At 45.9% G+C, this 21,623-nt stretch overlaps 1 long non-coding RNA gene across 4 annotated transcripts; it reads left to right on the top strand.

The window, feature by feature from the left end:
• The first annotated feature begins 9,049 nt into the window (after positions 1-9,049).
• On the top strand, positions 9,050-11,663 carry LOC139362673 (uncharacterized). 4 transcript variants are annotated; one of them, XR_011621821.1, is made up of 4 exons: positions 10,536-10,764; positions 10,866-10,975; positions 11,329-11,470; positions 11,587-11,663. It is a non-coding gene; the product is annotated as an uncharacterized lncRNA (long non-coding RNA). The 4 variants fall into 4 exon arrangements; XR_011621819.1 differs by lacking the exon at positions 10,536-10,764 and adding an exon at positions 9,050-9,181 and having other exon boundaries at positions 10,866-11,470; XR_011621818.1 differs by having other exon boundaries at positions 10,866-11,470.
• The last annotated feature ends 9,960 nt before the right edge of the window (positions 11,664-21,623 follow it).

The raw sequence follows: 21,623 nt of genomic DNA, 5'->3' as shown, positions 1-21,623 counted from the left end.
GATTAAAGCTTTAATGGCAGTAAAATTTCTGATGAAAATTAAGTATAGTCCCTTCATTTTAGAAATGAAATCCTACGTATAATTTTACCACAAGCAGAAAATGAAGGATGTTACTGCTGGAAAGCAGAAGATCCCAGGACTTGGCAACCAAAAGCAAATACAGCCTCTGGGTGCAGCCCAACAGAGCAAACCAGTTGTAGAACAAACACTGGGGGCTCTGGGGAAGCCCGAACACAAGTTAGATAACAGATGAGAACAGAGTTTTTGTGTTAGGTATTTGCCCTTGTGGGTGTGAGGAAAACTACCCTTATACTTTCGAGATGCATATTGAAGTAATGAGAGACAAATTATCATGATATCTCAATTTTCTCTAAAATGCTCAAGTAGAAAAATAGCTAATGCAAAGATGGCAACATTTTATTAAACGCCAGTCATAGGTACTTTGATATTTAATATCTTATTTTCCTCGCTTTCCTAGAAAGTTTGAACTTTTTCTTTTTCTTTTTTTGAAATGGAGGCTTGCTCTGTCGCCCAGGCTGGATTGCAGTGGCATGATCCCAGCTCACTGCAACCTCCACCTCCCAGGTTCAAGCAATTCTCCCTGTCTCAGCCTCCCAAGTAGTTGGGATTACAGGCGCCTGTCACGATGCCTGGCTAATTTTTGTATTTTTGGTAGAGACGGGGTTTCGTCATGTTGGTCAGGCTGGTCTTGAACTCCTGACCTCAAGTCATCTGCCCCCCTTGGCCTCCCAGAGTGCTGGGATTACAGGTGTGAGCCACCAATTTTTTCTTAATTAAAAAGAATTAATATCCTCTTTCTAAAAATGGGAAGGTGCTCTGTGCATTCTCTGAAACACTGAGTAACGATGTTGAGGACCAATGAAGAAACAATCTAAATGACTGTGCCTCCCGCCAACCTGGAAACAACACAATTCTTATCTGTGGTTTTTGATGAGATCTCTAGGCCTTTGAGTATTCAACAGTCAAATATTCTTCATTAAAGGTATAGGAACAAAAGTAACAACTGGGTGATAGTCAGAAGGTGGGTTAAAATGCTTACATTCTAATGACTCAGGAATGGTATTTGTGGGGCCTGTCTGCATTCAAAACCATCCATTTCATGGAAAGTAAGCGCTTTGACTTCTGATGACGGTATCTCCTGCCTGGCTAATAAGCAAATTCTGCTCATTAGTCTTCTAATATATTTTGTTTATTTATTTATTTATTTTTATCATTTTTTTTTGAGATGGAGTCTTGCTCTGTTGCCCAGGCTAGAGTGCAGTGGCATGATCTCAGCTCACTGCAACCTCCACCTCCCAGGTTCAAGCAATTCTTCTGCCTTCTGCCTCCTGAGTAGCTGAGACTACAGGCATGCACCACCATGCCCTGCTAATTTTTTGGTATTTTTAGTAGAGACCGGGTTTCACCATATTGGCCAGGCTGGACTTGAACTCCTGACCCTGTTATCTGCCTGCCTCCGCCTCCCAAAGTGCTGGGATTACAGGGGTGAGCCCCCGTACCCAGTCTAACTTATTTTATAAACCAAGCCCTTCTTGTCATCCTGGTCACTGTTACCCAGAGGAACACTTCATCCTCCCTCTTCTAGTCTACCTCAGTAGATGCATAGCACATCTTCCCCCACCCATGTCTGTCTTTCATTATATTACCCTTAATGAGCACCACGTCGGAATAAACTGTCCAAAATGCTAATTTTTCCTCGTCAATTCTCTATGTAAAAACTTTTTTTTTTTTTTTTTTTTGAGATGGAGTCTCACTCTGTCACCCAGGTTGGAGTGCAGTGGTGCGATCTTGGCTCACTGCAACCTCTGCCTCCTGGTGAGTAGCTGGGACTACAGGCGCCCACCACCACACCTGGCTAATTTATTTTTTTAAGTAGAGATGTGGTTTCACCATGTTGGCCATGTTGGTCTTGAACTCCTGACCTCAGGTGATCCACCCGCCTCAGCCTCCCAAAGTGCCGGTATTACAGGTGTGAGCCACCGCACCCGGCCTAAAAACTATCTTTCAAAGGCTCCCCTTTACCCAAAGGCTCGACTCAACCATCCTGCCTCATCTAGTACAGTTTAGAGTAAGTCCAGACCCAGTCTCTCTACAGCAAGGTGGTCGAGGGAAGAGCAGCTCTTGTGAGGTACAAGGGTGGTGCTGATAACAGGGCTTTGACTGAGCATTGATTAACAAAGCTGAGGCATTCCAGCAGTATAGAGCAGCGAGAACAGAAGCACAACAGGATAAACCGAAGCAGATCCGCACGAGGAACGAGAGTGCTTCAGCTTGATTTCCATCTGAGCTCCAAATATGGTGGAAACGTGGGGAAGGCGCTGGAAAAGGTTATGTCGAAATGAGACAATAACAGAAAAATACTGATTTTTGTCATTTTATTTTTAATTGTTGTGGGTACATAGTAGGTGTATATACAATATCTATGGGCTACATGAGCTATTTTGACACAGGTATACAATGCATAATAATCACATCTGGGCCTATGGGGTATCCATCACCTCAAGAACTTATCCTTTCTTGTTTCTTGTTTCCATTTGTAAGAATTTATCCTTACAAATGACCCAAGTATACACTTTTAGTTATTTTTAAATGTACTATAAATTGATGACGATAGTCATCCTGTTGTGCTATCAAACACTAGATCTGATTTATTCTCTCTACCTATATTTTTGTGCCCGTTAACCATCCCCACTCCTGCTTCAGTTCCTGGTACAGGTACTCACTGCCCCTCACTACTGCCCTTGCCACACATGCTTGTATCATTCCCAAGCTTGAGTTTTACTATGTTCCCGAATCTTATCCACGTCACTCCCAACTTAGTCACCCAGATATGCACACACGCACACACACTTTCATGCACACACGCACATTCATGGACACACGTACACACACTCATGCACACATGCACACTCGTGCACACACACTCGTGCACACGCACACTCGTGCACACACACAAGCACTCGTGCACACACATCTGGCTCCCATCTGTCCTTGGTGAACATCAATTCATTCCTAGTAATTTTACCACCGTCTTTCCTGGGACCCTTCCCTGTACCCTCCATTCCCTGCGCTGCTCCTCTGTGTTCTCCCAGAACTGCGTGTACCCCTCTGTCCAGAACCCAGTCCCACCTTGAAATATGTTCGTGTGTGTCTACACCTCCCCACTCCTCAAGCAAGTTTCATTTTTATTCATGTCCACACCACCCACGTTTAATTACAGAGTCGGCACACGGCAAGTATTCTCCTAAACTGAAGTAAAGTAAAAATGAGCTCCTGAAATGTTTTCCTAAAAACTATTTCAATGAATCTGGAAAATACATACATGTTCACAATGCACCGTGGATACATAATGCAGAAAGGCTTTCCGTAGCACTCAACCTCCACCAAAGAGGCCTTTGCTTGCTTCAAAGTCAAATATTTCATTTTTAATTTTAGTTGCTTTCTTCATGACCTCACAGATGTCACAGAAATTAGGCAGGACCTATAAGATTTAAGACCTTACTAAATAGTTACAGGTAGAAATATGCATAGGTTTTAATCAGATTAGATCCTCTGGCCATGTCTTTTGGTTTAACAGCCATTACACTTAAATTCCTTGCTCTTTTTTAAAAAAAGAGGTGAGATGACAAGTATCTAGAGGTGCTAATTTCTGCACCGTCACCTAAAGAACCAGTGCCCAAGGCCACGAGTGATCCTAGAGCATGTTTTACCAACCCCGGTGCCGAGATGGGTTCGCTTCGACGTTCTCGGTTTTCAAATTTGCTCTGCTTCAGTGAGACGTCCTTAGGGGGCATGCACAGAATTCTGACACCTTTTGAATGGAGTCTCACCTTCCTTACTATCCATGATTATGTACTGCAAATACCAATAATGTTTCTGTTGATTATTCTGGAAATCTATGTGTCTACTGATCACCTGGCTTTTTAAAAAATATTATTACTTACTTATTGCATATGTGGTGACTTTTTGTCTGTGTTGGCCAAAGGTGTCAAATCAATGGTTTAAATCTCTTTTGAATAACTTTAGTTTGGGACATGCCTGACCCGTGTTTGCTTGGTTTTTAAGTAAGCTGTCCGTTAACGGTTCAGTGTCCTCCTCTATTGTTCAAAGACTTCTCTACACCAGCTTCTCTAGTCCACTGTCTTTTTATTTCCACACCGTAAGCTCCACTAAACCTTACGTGTCAAGGGCCAGGGCTGCGGTTGCTTTAGCAATGCTCAGACCTAGGAGTGCTTCACGAGAACTTGCTGCTGAATGTGTTTACTTCCATCGCTTTATTTTTCCTTTTGCAAATCAATATTATTCATAATATAGTCATATAAATTAAAATAACTTATTAAAATATTGAGTTAAAACATGATTATACAAGGTTCTTATATGTATATTTTCAAGGTATAGATTTTTGGATAGATGAGTTTGATGTGTGTAAAATCTTGGATGTTACGTGGGTTAGATTCCCTTCTTTAGTCAACACCAGCATTCCCTGCACCTGGAGGCTCTGGTCACTCCCAGGCCTTCTCACCAGGTCCTGATTTCTCACCCGTGGCATACTTTCCATGCCGTCTTGTTTAAATGCTAATGCTCTGGGACCTCTTGTTCCATGGTAGGGATCTTAGAGCCAGTCACCCCTGGGGACCTTCTTCTCACTAAATCTAACTGTAAACTCTGGGTATTCAGTGATAAATCAATATATTTTTTTCTATACCTTCTCATATCAATTTTGAATCAGGCAACTCTAAAATTGTACCGCAACGCCTACCTGTATTTTTTCTGCTATTTATTTAGTATGCTTTCTGAAGAATTCTCCTCTTGTGACTAACGTTCTTACCACAGTACACCTGGAGCTTCCCATCCTCTGCCGGAATATTTGTCCTTAAACACCACACACCTGTCTTTGTGGGTGTGTGGAGCTAGGCTTGGATATGCAGACTATTCTTATCAGATTATGGTACCCTTCTTGAGGACAGGTTTCTGATATATACGTAAAACGAGAGAACCTTTTCCCTAAGCTACTGCATTCTAAACCAGCTTGAGAGACTTCCATTGATTGTAAAGGCTGTGAGATAAAGCATGCTTGCTTTGGGAAACCCAAGGACAAGGTCAAGTATTTCAAGATCTCTAAAGAAGAATAAATGTCGTCATCTTCTTATTTTCACTGCCTCCGGTTGACACTGGGTGAATGCTCACGGGGGCCACTTTGCAGAGCATCTTCCCAGAATAACCTGCTGCTCAGTGACCCGGCTTGCAACATGAGCCGTCTTCCAGCCTCCCCGCCCTCACAGGCACAGCAAGATGCACTCTAAGTACACGCTAAATGGACATCTTGGCCCAGGAAATGACCATGTCAGCAGCAGCCGCAGCCTCTTTGATGATGAAGGGCAATGATACAGGTGGGGAGGGAGGCAGGAAGCAGATGGTCCCCTGAACTCCCAGCATGCTTTGGCGCCCTGTGATGTCTGTTTCCTCATTCTGATGGTTTCCCTCTCGATGGCCTCTCTCATTGGTCTATTTGGAGGCCCGTTTCCCGTATGCCAGATGTCTCACTATATCCTGGGTAATTGTAACTATTTGAAGAATTTCAAGAAAATGCCAGCTCATTAGTGACTGAGAGTACTTGACATTCTCTCTGATAAAGGCCAGTTTGCTGAGGAGTTTAAAATTCAACAACGTGCAGCACAAAACAGGACCCAATTTGAAGGAATCACAGTGTAATCAAAATGTGAATAATGGAGGTATGACCATCGACAGCCATGATGTTTTCTACTGAATTGGATTTTCATACAATGTGTTCCCATCCTTATCTTTTTTATAGATGTCAAAGTGATGACTGGATTCATAGACCTATAAAGTAGGAGAGTAAAAACTTCATTGAATGGGAATACCGGAGGAAGACACATTCTAACCAGCAAAATACAGTGTTTACCTCAAAATCACCAGAAAAAAAAAAAAAAAAAAAAAAAAAAAAGCCCTTTTATTCCTCTCCTTATCACTGCTCTGTGAGCAGGGCTTGGCAAGTGGATTTTCAATGACTTTTCTTGTTGAAGACACTGCAGTTCCACCCAAACTTGTTACTTCAAAGTTCGGTGGCCACTACCTATGAGTAACGTCACGGTGCCGATATCTGTGCTTTCCGCCTCGGGGGACCATTGTGAAATACAAGAACCAGGCTAACGTCGTCATAACTTCAGGAAAGCAGTTGTCACTACCATTTTGTAAATGTATTTGCCCCTTCATTTTAAAAGAGAACATGTCACAATGGTGAAAATATTGCACTTGACAGAGTGTGCTGCACTGGATGGAAGAAAACCTAAAAAGCTAATTTATCCTGGAATGAAAAAAGTAAAATAAGACTGACTCCGTCCTTAACAGGAATAGTATGAAAACTTCCCCCAAAGAGACCATCTACCCCTTGCTTCAAATTAATCCTGAAAAGAATTTGACCACTATCCATGATACAGTCAATAATTATTTACAACACATCAGACACCTGCTGATACTTAGCACCAAATCCAAGAGTAAGTCAAGACCATGGCCTTCAGATCAGTCTGCAGGGCTCAGAGATACTTAGCACCAAATCCAAGAGTAAGTCAAGACCATGGCACTCTGGCTAGTCTGCAGGGCTCAGAGATACTTAGCACCAAATCCAAGAGTAAGTCAAGACCATGGCACTCCGGCCAGTCTGCAGGGCTCAGAGATACTTAGCACCAAATCCAAGAGTAAGTCAAGACCATGGCACTTCGGCCAGTCTGCAGGGCTCAGAGTTAGCTCCATGACTTTCTCGTCTGTAATTTGGGGAAAGTTCTTGAACATTCCTAAGTCTCAGTTTCCCCATCTGTAGAACAGGGATAATAATTGTACTCAATATACAGGTTCCTCGTGATAGTTTAGTACCACCTCTTCACACAGTGTTGTCAGTAAATGTTGGCGCTGCCATCACAGCTGTTGAGATCTCACATCTCCATGCGTGGTGCCTTTGTGATGCTCTTTCTCAGTGATGATCCTGGGTGTGACTGGTCAAGAGCATTGTTACACAAATGCCTGGTTGGCTGAACAATGAATAAATGGTACGGGCCAGGTGTCGTGGCTCACGCCTGTAATCCCAGCACTTTGGGAGGCCAAGGCGGGCGGATAACACGGTCAGGAGTTTGAGACAAGCCTGACCAACATGGTGAAACCCCATCTCTACTAAAAATACAACAATTAGCTGGGTGTGGTGGCGCACACCTGTAATCCCAGCTACTCAGGAGGCTGAGGCAGGAGAAACACTTGAATCTGGGAAGTGGAGGTTGCTGTGAGCTGAGATCACACCACTGCACTCCAGCCTGGTGACAGAGCGAGACTCCATCTCAAGAAAAAAAGAAAAAAAAGAGGGCACAAGGGTCTTCATTGTTCTGGAGGAAAGTGGCATATGGCAGGATTTTGCGTTAGTCCATGTTCCATGTTGATGTTTGTGTGAGTTGACTAGAAGAAGACATAGAAGACATGTCCTTAAGTGGAGAAAACGCCTCTAAGCTGGAAGGTCACGTTCATTTAGAGGTGTGGGGTGCTTGCTGTGCAGTCCTCACATGCTGATACAACCCTGAAAATCAATGAAGAGAAGATGCAGCAGCCAGACCAGCCTCAGATTTTAAAATAAAATCTGCTCAACTGAACTGCAGGTGACATGCAAAGCTGGGAGAGGCAGCAATAAAACCAATGATGAATCAAGATTCAACTCTACCTGGAGACACTGAGGTGAGCACTTGAGAGAGTGCCTGCAGTTCAACTGAGAGGAAGGTGGAAACCCTGCCCTTGAAGTTTTAAATCAGATACCGACTACTGGGGTCAGGAAGCCTGGTCTACCTCAATCTCTCACACGAACAACAATCTAGGGTTTGTGGTTGAATGACAAATTCAAGAAGCCTACACGGAGATACATGTCACATCGTTGAAGGCTGCACAAAATAGGTACAATGAGGCGTCGTACGTAAAAGTTCAGACAAAACCACGAACTAAAGCCACCGCTCATTTCAGACTGACATTCAAAAGCTCTGCTCAAGTCCACACGCTTTATTGGAAACGAGGAGGTGAACAGTCGGGATGCGTCCAAGGGGAGCTAACGAGACAGAGTGGGGCCCGCAGCTGTTTGCTGGCCCGCTCCTGCTGTCATAGCAAACACTGGCTATGCCCACACATGTGCTGAATGCGTGTGGCATGTTCACACTGGTGTTCTTTCTGTTTTGGTTTGGTTTGGTTTCATTTGAGACAGAATCTCACTCTGTCTCCCAGGCTGGAGTGAAGTGCTGCTATCTCAGCTCACTACAACCTCCACCTCCCAGATTCAAGCAATTCTCCTGCCTCAGACTCCTGAGTAGCTGGGATTACAGGTGTACACCACCATGCTGGGCTGAGTTTTGTATATTCAGTAGAGACTGGGTTTCACCATGTTGGCCAGGCTGGTCTCAAACTCCTGATCTCAAGTGATCCCCCCACCTCGGCCTCCCAAAGCGCTGGGATTACAAGCATGAGGCGCCACGCCCAGCCCACATAGGCGTTCTTGATTTATACTCAGAACAACCTTACAAGGCACGATTTTTGTTCTCATTTTACAAGTGAGCAAATACAGGCTTGTAATCAATCTCAAAAGTGTTCAATGAACACACAGAATCTCATGCAACTAGAACACAGAATCGCATCTCAGCTTCAACTCAGACTCCAAAATCCAAATCATTTCCATTGGGAAAAATATTCACAGACGGTGAGAATGGCTGTAGGAGACTGGGAAGGCAACACTTGGGTGGAATGGAGAGTCTTGCTAACTTTCTTCAAATATTCAGTACTTTTTGTGTTTCTCTAAGACGAAGAACTAGAAGAACTATTAAGTAGGAATAAAAGAAGACACATTTGAGCACAATATAAGGAAGCACAGTATAACCAAGCTGGCCGAAAATGCAGTGGCCATGTTACCAGGTGGTCAGTACCCATCATAGGAGGGACGGGATCAGAGCTGGCTACTGGCCAAAGTCATCCCAGCAGTGCCCCTGTGTGACCGTGACATAGACTGTGTGACTTCTGAGACCCTTCTAACTCTCCTGGTTCCTTCCAGAATCTCGCGGACTCTAAGGGAGGTATCTTCTTCACCTTCATATCCACAGTCAGTGCATGGCCTAGAACCTAACAGGTATGTAAGAGTTTTTTTGCAATTAATGAATGAATTGAATAATTGGAACTATGACTGTTTTATCCACGAAGACTGTTCACACATTGGTAAAGAAAGTAAATCTTTGTACAATGTTATTTTACAGACTTTTTAAAGCCATCATAATAGCAACATTTCTTTTAAAAAGCCATGGTTCTCCTTTTAACCATGTCCTCATACCTCAAATTCTATTAGGGACCTCCCCCACCATGAGTTAATCATTGTTACTTTTTATTAAAATATAGGTTGGCATCACTTTAAGTTTTCTTTTGAAAAACTTAAATAATGGGTTTTTGGAAAGAACAAGTCCGGCTTCTGCAGGAACAGTGCACAGAGCAGACAGATTTGGTTGGGAGACATGCGGGAGAGAAGACCGGTATTCTGAGGAGCACATGGGTGCAGGGGCACTCAGTGTGTCCTTGGTGTGGGGTCCTGGGGAAAGTGGGAAGGGAGGATGTCTGTAGAGACCCACGAACTGCTCCTCTCTGGGCAACCTGACCTCCTCTCCAACCACCTGTCCTTATCTCACCCTGCACCTTGGGACACAGAGGCCCGCTCCACCGTCCTCCTCTCATTTCCCTCACCTCCTTGGTGCCTCTGCATTCCTGTCTCTTCTAAGACACGCATGTTAACTGAAGAGCAGGGAGGTTTAGGGGTGATGAGGGTGTGAGAGGAAAGAGAGGGCATCCCATCAAGAAGTGAATGCCACAGTAGCATCCAAAGAGCAGGAGATGCTGGTGATGTGGTGCTGAGTGACAGTCACTTTCCTATGATGTGACAGAGAAAAAAATCTATCCCAATAGCTACAGTCAAAGAAGTACGAGGGCCCCTCATACAACTGAGCTGGGCTTCAAGGAACAAGCCATAGAGAAGGTGATAGGGACAGGCCCAAGCCAAGCACTCAGGGCTTACACGGCCGGTGAGTGTCTCCTGCCCTGGATGGGAGCTGGGGGATCCCCATGGGATTGAGCCTGCAGAATTTAGTAACTCCACCTTTGAAAGGACTGTGACAGCAGCACTGACCGAGATGGCTCCTGCGCCATGAAAGAAGAGACTACAACTCCACAGTTAAGGCGAGGAACACTGCAGAGACCTGGGTGATTATCAATTAACATAATTCAACTTGAAAAGTTACATTTGTGTGGCCCTTTCGACAATGACCTTGGTCAATATGTACAGAATTTTACAAAATGCCTCTCTTGGTGTTTTCTTTAAAAAGCTTTCCAAGCACCAATAGTAAACATTTGCTTACAGCTTCTTAATTACTCAAAGGAATCAGGCAGAGAGATTTTTAATGTTTTAGTAGCTGATGTTGATTGAAAATCAATCCGAAATTAGGGTAGGATTTCCATCTCTGAGAGGATTACATAAGTCAGTAGAGAAATGCGTTTAGATTTCGGAAGATTCCATTTTCAGACAACTTTTACGATGACATCATCTCCATGAAGTCAACGCTCGAGTCATAAATTAGCACCTAAAAATAGACAATCCCTAACCGAGCCATCCAGTCCCGACAGGACTTTCATGCGTCTTCTAAAACAGAAGCAGCATTGAGGCTATTTCAGGTGAGCAAAACGACCCCCGAATGAGCAGAGAAGCGTGAAGTCACTTCTGCTGCAGTGGAAAGACTCTGCATGCTAATGAGTCCTTTAATCCTTCTTCCCAGCCCACGGGCCACCGTCAGCAGAGGCCTCCATCCCACAGGAGAGAGCGTTCTCACAGAGAATCCTTACACAGCTGCAGGACGTACTGGAGAGCCAGGCCTGGTCTTGCAAGGTAGAGCCAACCCATGCCCCGCCATCCCGCAGGCGTAGTGGGCCTAGCCAGGAAACTTCCCAGGGTGGTGCCCGCCTCAGCTGCCCTTCTGACTCAGCAGCTACGCGTGAGTGAAGAGTAGGGATGGGCTTGCTCTCTCCCTCCCGCCCAACTGCAACCCACTAAAGCCCTACTTCCCCTACTGCCTCAGGGTCAGCCCTAGATCCGGCAACCACCCAGGCCAGGCATCAGCTTGCGTTTGTGGAGTGTCTATCACGGGCAGGCGCGATGCTAGGCACAGTGACAAAATCAAAGATTCCCCTTCAAAATATACCCCAAAAGATCATTCACAGAATAAATTAGCCTCCTCCTAGAAATCATCCGGACCATGGGCCATGAAGGAAACGGCACGGGCTGAGGACGTTGGAGAAGGTGTCTGTGGGCTCAGAAGGAGTGCAGCCTTGGAGATGGGGCAGGCTTCACAAAGCACAGCGGCTCCCGGTGAAGAGAAGGCAGGTGCAGAGCACAGGGCGGGCACGGCCGCGGCTCGCCCCGGCAAGGAATTGCACGCGTCTGTTGCTCTCCTGTGTCTGCCTCTAACCGTGTCCCTCTGTGTTTTACGGATATGGCAGCTGTGCCAGCTTTGAAGAACTCCTTTACTGGAGCAAAGTTTCCTCTCCTGTGAATCCCGCAGCCGCATTCCATGGGAGAAGGGCTCCTGAACAGAGACTGATCCAAGAGCAGGCAGCTTCTGAGGAACAAGAGCCTCTGACTGCCGTGAAGGGGACACGCAGCCCCCAAGTCCACACGGTCACTGTGCATTGATGTCCTGTCTGCACACGCTTTCCACAGCCGTGACTCCCCTCCAGCCAAAACCACCAAAGGGATCCGTCACAGGAATTATTATTAGGACACGATTTCTATTGCCTAGTAAGAGCCACAGATACTGCTGGAAACACAATAGAGCCGCGGGGACTTTCTGTGTCATCCTAATAGGCCACAGCCCGCTGGGGTGGGAGCAGTTCCGATCACTGAACAGGAGGTGGAGGGGGTCAGACTTTGGTTCCTGTTTGAGATTACATGCATCATTTTCACCATTAACACTAAACCTTAACACCATTTTTTGTTTGTTTGTTTGTTTGTTTGTTTGTAAGTACGGAGGCATACACAGAAACATCACCTGTCTTTGTTGTTGCTGCTGTTATTTTGGTTCATTTGGTTTTGTCCTGGCTCAAGGACAACACTTGGTTATGGCAGAAAAATGAAGTTGGACCCCATGGGACACGTGTCATGGTTGCAATTTTATCATTTCAATAAGCAATTCAGTGTTTTAATTAAAACATGTAGAAATACAAAAAGGACATTCTAAATGTCACGATGGCTGGCTAATTTCCTATCCACAGCAGGCCTTTCGGCACGAACTTCCTGAAAGACTTTAGTCTCTTGAGTGAGACTCTCTTTAGAGCTCCTCATCGTTTCGTAGGGAAACGAGGTCAGACTGAGCTGTGGCATTGCAAGGTGCTCTGAATGTAATGGCAACAAAATGGCCCCAGGGTGCAGCTGCCAAAGTGCATTTCTGTGTCTCTCAGCTGCACCTTTTCCAACTGGAGCAGGCTCCTCTTCCAGTGCATTCTGATACTAAGGAACTCCTGCCATGTGGCCTCTCCTGAATATCAGAACCCATGGCCACGTGAGGCTCCCAACCCCAGGCCCTCCTTCGTATCAAATTCTAGACCCTGCTTCCAAACCTCAGACCAAAACTTATGCTTCCTCACCTGCTCTGTTACCTGGACACCTTGCTGACCGATCTGGCCTCCTTCGTTCTGAGATGACCTTGTCCCGAGGCATCAACTTTAGCATAACCCAGGAGCCCAGCCTGGCTGAGATGCGTCAGCTTTGGTCAGTGAGCTTAGGCTCACTTTGGTGAGCCACTGACCTACACAGCAGGGACCAGGGCACTTAAACTAGCTGGACAGCCTCCGTTCTCAGACACTTTTTTTGTGGATCACTTTTGCACTCATGGTTTTTCTTCACTTCTTGGAATTGGTTCAGCCATTACTAAGAGGTTTTAAAATAATGTGCTAGTGTATTTTAACCACTAAAGCAAGGAAAAAGCAACAAGCAAAAATTTTCCCAGTGGCAGTCCCAAAATATTGCCCCACTGACCTACCTCTCCTGCTCCACTGTGTCACCCCAAAAGAGAGCTCATAAAAAGAAAGCAGAGCCCAAATCCCTCTGTATCAGACATCAAACAAGAAGTGTCATTTTTTCTTAAATTTGCATGACTATATTATTAATTAATTAAGCACTCCACAAATCTTTTAATTAAGTGCCTACTCTGTTGCCAGGCATTATTCTGTGCAATTTATCCCAGAAGCCTTAAAGGAAAAAGACAAATTCCCTAACAGGGTAATCATTTCTAATAGCAAGTCATTGCTGGGAGCAGGTGAGCTCCTTGGGGAAGCACAGTAATATCTTCTGTTGCGTTACTATTTAAGTGATCACGTCGGGAAGCGTTTGTTTCAGAAGTCCTCAGTAGACCGGAGGATCAGAATTAGGCAGCAGCAGTTAAGAGCTGGGGGTGAAAAGGATTCCTCTCCAGTCTCTCCCCGGGGTGAGCCTGAACTGGGGGCATTCTGCACCCAGCACAGCTTAGTCATCCTTGTCTGCATGTGAGACCAGGCTCTCCCGGCACTAGTCTCATGGAATCTGAGAGATGTGTTCTACTGCTCACACTTGGGGGGCGGGCCCCTCCAGGAAGGTGGGTTCGGGTCAGGGTTTTACCCAAGGGTTCCCCAGCAGGTAAATCCAGGGAAACGGGCATTGAACTTGAAACCAAGAAACTGGGTCCTGCCTCACACTCGCCACCCAGGTGCTATTGTGAGTGGTTTACCTCTTTCTTACAGTTTCTGTGCTGAAAATGAGGTTAAAAATGCCTGTCTTGGGATTGTCGTGAGACTCAGATTAGAAAATAACTCTGGGCCGGGCGCGGTGGCTCAAGCCTGTAATCCCAGCACTTTGGGAGGCCGAGACGGGTGGATCACGAGGTCAGGAGATCGAGACCATCCTGGCTAACATGGTGAAACCCCGTCTCTACTAAAAAATACAAAAAACTAGCCGGGCGAGGTGGCGGGCGCCTGTAGTCCCAGCTACTCGGGAGGCTGAGGCAGGAGAATGGTCTAAACCCGGGAGGCGGAGCTTGCAGTGAGCTGAGATCCAGCCACTGCACCCCAGCCTGGGCGACAGAGCAAGACTCTGTCTCAAAAAAAAAAAAAAAAAAGAAAATAACTCTGAAAGGGCTTTTGTGAAGCAAACATCACCACTCAAGGATACAGTTATGAGTATAGTTACTAATGCAAGTTTGATGGTGGGGTTTGCAAGAAGACATCTGGACCTGAGCCCAGCCTGGAGCCATGTATTTTAGCTCCCCAGTGACGAGGGGGTGAGACGGAGGAAGAGGAGGAGCCCAAGAAATGACACCAGGAAGATCGGTGTTTGGGGAAAGGTCGTGCATGTGTTAAATAGGATTGAAGACATAGAAGCAGCAGCATTTGCTCTAAGAGAGTCGAGGATGATAGGCTGCTCAGAGGCAGGGCAGGGCAGAGGTTTGGGAGCAGATGTGTTGGAATCATTGCTGGGCGGGTGAAGAATATCCCCTTCTTCATCAACAGTTGAAAGACTCATGACTGCCCGTTGGACCGGGAAGCCGCCATGGGAAAGTCAATATTCCTGAGGGCGTCTTGCTCCTGTGGTGCAGTCGGGCTGGTTCTCAAGCCTCCCACCCGTCCCCCGGGGCCACGTTTGGACACAAACTCTATGCATCCCGGTGAGAAAGTGCACCTGCTAAACCACGTGCAGAGGATCTCTCACAAATCTCACAGTTACACACACAAACGGGCCCCTCTCATGCCTGCAAACCAATGAAATAAATCACACCCAGCTCCACGTCCTCAGGCTTCTCACCGGCTGCCTCCGACACCCCATCAGGAGCCTTCCAAGACAGCAGCGCTGCTCGCGAATATGTCACTGCAGCTCCCTGTGCTGACTCAATGGTTTGCATTTTTTATTCCATGTTCTCTGATGTGGAATTTACAAACAACTGAGCCAGAAGAAACTGGACGGTGCCCCCAGCCTGACCCCTCTCTAATGTACAAGGAAACTGAGGCCCTGAAAGCAGAGGTGGCCCCACCTCCCTGCAGATCAGATGCTCCATGGCACCACCGGGGCTCAGAGGAGAAAGTCATGGTCCCTCCCTGGAAGTCCGTGGCATGGCGGTTGGTGACGTCCTGTCCTCACGTTTTGAGCTCTTAATGAAGAGATGCACTCTGTGTGTGAGCCCTGCTTCCAGGTGGGGCCCACGTGTGGTCCAGGCCTACCCATGGCAACCTCCTGCTCGCATAGGCACAAGCTGGCACCAAAATGCTGTGCTCAGCCCCGGCCCCCAGCAGCTCAGGACCAGCCCGGCTTCCAACCATCACGGCTCTGCTGCACTGAGATCAGGGCAGGTCCCCGGTGTCTGCCTGGCTTCTCCCTGGGACAGCCCTCACCTGGGTCTGAGGGGCACATTGGTTTCTCACATGCCCCAGCCCTTTGCAGGGTCCTGGGCATGCAGCCAGCGCTCATTAAACCAACACTTCATTGAAATGACTGTCCCTTTGTCAACGCTGAGATTTTTCTCCTGACTTTCCCTGCTGGTTTCAGTGTGGGTTTTACATGTCAACCAATTTAATTCTCACGATTGATTTAAGTAAGCCAGAAGGTGAGTCTTTTCCCCACTTCGCAGATGAAGAAACCAAAACACGGAAAGTTTAAGAAGCAGGGCTGAGGTCCCCGCGGAGGAGCAGCTGGCCTGTGGGTGCCTTTCTTATCAGGATTGAACCAACCTTGTACGAGGCCAAACTCAAGCCTTCCGTTTTCTGGCTGATCCTGGGCAAAGCAGCTGGTGGCAGAGCTGGCGGGAAAATCCGTCCATAGGAACGGGAGGTGGCGGGGCTGCAGGTTTCGGCTCCAGCAGTCACTGGTCACATGAGGCTGTTTGACCGCTCTGGACCTCAAGGCCTCTTCCGCAAAATGAGAAGTCTGAACCGGATCAGTGGCTAAGACCAGATGATTTCCACCATCCTAGGAAACGAGGCGTGCGGACCACTCTGTCCACCTTCCTTTCGTGGATAAGAACCTGTGTTTTCGTTTGTGCTGAGCTGACAGGCTGACCTTTAACTGATAAATTGAGCACTTGTTGAAGAGAAGACATGCTTTCCATGAAAAGCAGACTGATGGCCATTCACAGCAGCCACAGGAAACAGGAGACCCAAGGCCCAGGTCCAGACCAGGACTCACCGGCTGGGTGTGCAGGCAGGGCCGGGTTCCGTGCTTTTCCCCTGGGGCTGCTGCACTCGGAGGTCCAGTGTCCACACGCCTTCCTTCTCTCCCCGCTGCAGCCTGCCCCTGTCACCCTGAGTCCTCTCACCTAGGGAATTCCACAAGGGAATCCTCCTGCCTTCACTGGGTGCCTGAGCCCCTACGAGGAGTTTTGGGAAGAGTGAGAGGGAGGAAGCTTCACAGTCCAACGTTCCTGGGGCCTTTATTCCAAGTGACAAGTTGCCACCCGGCAGCCATGTGTGAGGCGACTCCAGTCACCCTGCACAGGACGGCTTCAGCGTCTCTGCGAAAGAACCTCACCCTGAGTGTGCCACAGCCTCCTGCGTTCGCTCCACGGCCGTGTCCGCAGCAATGCTCCTAACAGACCTTGAACAGATGAGGCCCGGTAGCATCGTCAGAAGAGAAGAGGGAAGCTCGCAGCGCAGACCCCTGGCCACAGCCTTAGATGACCTTCTGTTTGTTCTTGGGAAGCACAGAAGGACCAGAGCTTTGGCTGTGTCCCCACCCTAGATCATCTGGTCCTGCTTCTTCATTGTATGGAAAAACAAGAGACCAGGAGAGTTTTGATAATTTAGGCAAGGTCACAAACCAGTCAAGGCTTGAAAAAGATCCACACTTCCTAATTTTTTGACTGTGCTCTCTGGCCTGCTGTGATGTCATTGTTTAACATCTCCCTGTGAGGGATAGCCTCCTTTTATGAATGGAGAAATGAATTAATGAATATAATATAAATAAATGAATAAAGCCCTTCCAAATTGGACAATACTGGTAATGCCAAAGAATGTGCCTACTAATACATAAAAATTAAAGAAAGACAGATGTAACTTGTGAACACAGCATCTCAAAGGCACGGTTTTAACTGAGCCCCAGCTAAACAGCTTAGCTACCTACAACAGTTTAACTAATTGGTGATTTACTTATATTTATGCAAATTCAATCAGCACTGAGCGCCATTTCCTATCTAGCACCATCTTACAATGTGAGCATCACGGCGGAGATAAAATACATAAAAAACATTCCCTGCCATCGAGTCGCCTGTACTTCCGGTAGAAACCACGAGGTAGAAAGGAAAAGCAAGCACACAGTGGTTAAACACTCAGACGAACTTAGAAAGCGTCAGAATGGCTGGTCAGTTAAATAGCAAATGGTCATTGGCTGAACGTCTTGTGTAGAGCCAATGCTCTTTTCCAGGTTTCAATTCCTTCATCCATAAAGTGAGGGAATTTTAATTTCCTAATATTGTCACTTCTGAGATTCTCTGTTCTGTATGATCTCAGGGAAGATGACTTTGATGAGGTGGGACTTAGGAGCTCAGTGAGATGAAAGGCACCTCACTGTCTTTGCTGCAACTCCGAGCTGCGGACCCACTGATGACGATGTCAAGCCTGTCTTTCCCTCTGAACAATACCCACACCAAAAAATCTCTTTAAAATCTTTACTACTTTTGCTTTAAAAAAACCTTTCCCTCAACATTTAATCTTTCATTAGACGTGCCAGCCAGTCACTTGGGATGCCCAGGCAGAGCTGGCAGGCAGGGGACGTGGGACACTGGAGGGGCCAGCTGCGTGAGGCAATCACTGTAACTGCCAAACTGGTTTTTTTCCACTCCAGCCTAATTTTCTGTTGTAATTTATCAGTTACGCAAAGGTTGGATCAGCTCTTGGAAAACTAGCCCCATCTGTGTATTAGAAGCACTGCAAGAGGTGAGTTCTAAAGAGAAGGCTCATGGAGCATTCGACGGGGAGGACATTGCAGGGAAGGGGATTCCTCTCAGCACAGGGCAACCTGCAGAGTCATCATCCTTCCCTTGCCAAAGCCTTAAAAACTCGTCTCTACTTTCACTTTTACAGCAATTATTAATCGTCTGCCACTCAAGTTTCCATCCTTCTTAAACCACCAATATTTTAGCCTGCATATCCCCTAAGTCAATTATGGATAAACTAGGACAATTTAGGAAATGCACACATAACACAGGCTATTAAACATCTGTACAATAATTAAACCCAAGTAAGCCAGGCCTGCATGGTGCAAGATTGCTGACATGCTGGGCCGCCTCACTCGCTGCTTGTCCCCAGGCGACACCCCGCAAGCGTGCATGTCAATCAAGTAGTAAAAAGACAGTCATTGAGCCCTTCCTGGGTGCCCAGCCTCACTTTGCGTGTTGTTTAGAACATGAGAAATGATGCTCAAGGGTTTGTCATTTTCATAAGGCATCAAGTCTTTCCAATCAAGACAACTTAAAGAGCCATGTCCTAAATGGGAATTCAGAGAAAGAAGAGATTGGAATTAGAGATAGGAATTGGTTGAAGTCGTTGAAAAGGCTTGGAGGGGGAAACAATGAGATTTACATGATCTTGGAAAGAGGCATAAAATGTGGATCCCTGCGACAAGACAGGGACATTCCCAGGAATGAAAGGTGGGATTCTTAAAGACCGAGGTGAAGAGAGAGTGGAAGGGGTGGGGCTGCCAGGGTCTCACCCAGCAGAAACAATCCATGATCCAGAGCAGAGGACCCAGAGTTCAGTGAGGATTTCAGGTACCTAAAATCCTGTGCATGACCTGTTCAGAGGGGACGGGGAGGATGTAAGACAGGATCCCAGCACTCAGTGAATCAGGACGACTGGCACTGTCTCTACAAAAAGAAAAGAACATCTTAAAGGCTTTGTAAGAACCTCACCTCCACTTCTTATGATATGAACAATTATATTTTTGTGATAAGACTGTGATTTTAAAATATCACCTCCAAGACAAAAGGAAAAAGTAGAGATGAAATGAAGTCAGTCAGTCATCAGGGAAAATCTAAAATCTGGCGACTGAAGAACAGATACGTAGCACAGGAAGGGCTAGATTACCAACCTGGTCAACATCTGTTATCCTCTTATAAACTTGGAACTATGAGTCCAGTAGTCCCCAGACTGGAGACTGGAACCCTCTCGAGGTTCCCAAAGTACACAGGGTGCTCAGTTTGCGTTTTGAGAGGGAAAAAGTGACGTGTGAATGGATTAAGTTCTAGAAATGGGCTATATGAGGGTCCATAAGCTTTGAACACAAGCAGAAGCCACAGTTGCCCCTTATCTGTGGTTTCACTTTCCATGGTTTCAGTTACCCGTGACCAGCTGCAGTTTGAAAATAGGTGAGTACGGTACAGAAAGATATTCAGAGAGAGAGAGAAAAGGCCACCTTTACATAACTTCTATTACAGCATATTGTTACAATTGTTGTATTTTATTGTTATTGTTGTTAATCCCTTACTCTGCCTAACTGATGAATTAAACTTTATCATAAGTAGGTATGTGATATGGTTTGGCTGTGTCCCCACCCAAATCTCATCTTGAATTCCCAAGTGTTGTGAGAGGGACCCAATGGGAGGTAATTGAATCATGGAGTCAGGTCTTTCCTGTGCTGTTCTAATAATAGTGAATAAGTCTCCTGAGACCTGATGGGGTTTTTTTGTTTGGTTGGTTGGTTTTTTTTTTTTTTTTTTTTTTTTTTTTTTTTTTGAGATGGAGTGCAGTGGTGCATTCTTGGCTCACTGCAAGCTCCTCCTCCCAGGTTCACACCATTCTCCTGCCTCAGCCTCCCGAATAGCTGGGACTACGGGTGCCCACCACCACACCCGGCTAATTTTTTGTATTTTTAATAAAGACGAGGTTTCACCATGTTAGCCAGGATGATCTCAATCTCCTGACCTCATGATCCACCTGCCTCGGCCTCCCAAAGAGATCTGATGGTTTTAAAAAGAGGAGTTCCCCTGTACAAGCTCTCTCTCTCTTTGCCTGCTGCCATCCATGTAAGATGTGACTTGCTCCTCCTTGCCTTCCGCCGTGATTGTGAGGTCTCCCCAGCCACGTGGAACTGTAAGTTCAGTTAAACCTCTTTCTTATGTTAATTGCCCAGTCTCGGGTATGTCTTTATCAGCAGTGTGAAAATGGACTAATACAGTATGTATAGGAAGAAACATAATATATGTATATAGGGTTTGGTACTATCAAGTTTTAGGCAAGCCCTGGGGATCTCAGAACACATAGCTAGAGAGGGATTTCTGCACTCACATGAAATTATCTCCCCTGACTTTAGGTAGAGAAGCAAAATGCAGGATAGTGTGTGTAATTTGCTACAATTTTTATAAAAAAGAATGTATATAGGCATATAATTGTATAGAATATATGCATACACCATTTCTCAAAGGATCTGTCTATCTTTATCCACCTGCCTATCCTCTCTCTAGTTATCCATCTCTCAGCTACCATGAGATGCCTCTGGGAAGGGAAGTTTTTTTTCTTCCCTTCTATCCTTCAGGACATTTTGAGTTTGTATATATCCACATGTTATCTATTTCAAAAATATCTTTTCAAATTTGTGAGAGTCTAGTAGGCTTCTCTTAATCTGGCTGATGTGAAGCCTGCTCACTAAAGCTGGATATTAATGACTTTCTGGCACTTTTGATGAGTCCAAGCCCTGAACCATAATACAGCAGTTCTCCCTTATTCAACAGAGTTCTGTTTCAAGACCCCTAGTATATGCCGAAAACCACAGATAGTACCAAACCCTATATATATGCACTATGGTTTTTTCTACACATACGTACCTATGATAAGGTTTAATTTATAAATCAGGCACAGTAAGAGGTCAGTAATGATACCTAATAATAAAATAGAACAATTATAACAACATATTGTAATGAAAGTTAGGTGAGTGTGGCCTCTCTCTCTCTCTCTCTAAATATATTATTGTACTATACTTGGCTATTTTCAGACTGGGACTGAGCTCAGGTAACCGAAACCATGGAAAGCAAAACCACAGATAAAGGGGCACTGCTGCATGTGTCTTAGCTCAGGCTGCAATAACAAAATGCCATAGACTGAGTGGCATAAACAACAGAAATGTATTTACCTCAGTTCTGGAGTCTGAACATCCGAGATCAAGGTGCCAGTAAGGTAGATTTTATCCTGAGGTCTATTTTTGTGGCTTGTATAATAGGTGGCCACTATCTCATTGTGTGTTCACCTAACCTCACCTTGTACAAACTCAGGGGAGTGGGGTAAAAGACAGAGAAACAAACACAAAGAGAGAAAGAGATGGTGGGGGAAAGTAAAGAGAGGACACTGTCTTCTGTTCCTCTTCTTATAAGGCCATCAATTCTATTGGATCAGGGCCCTACCCTCATGACCTCATTTGACGGTAATTGCTTCCTTAGAGGCCCCGTCTCCAAATACAGCCACACTGTGGTTAGGGCCAACAGATGAATTTTTGGGTCAACACGATTCATCCTTAGCAGTGCACATAAAGG

This window comes from Macaca nemestrina, chromosome 4 (assembly GCF_043159975.1).
Source record: "Macaca nemestrina isolate mMacNem1 chromosome 4, mMacNem.hap1, whole genome shotgun sequence".
In the NCBI taxonomy this organism is placed as follows: domain Eukaryota; kingdom Metazoa; phylum Chordata; class Mammalia; order Primates; family Cercopithecidae; genus Macaca; species Macaca nemestrina.
This window is presented reverse-complemented; position numbering and strand designations above follow the sequence as displayed.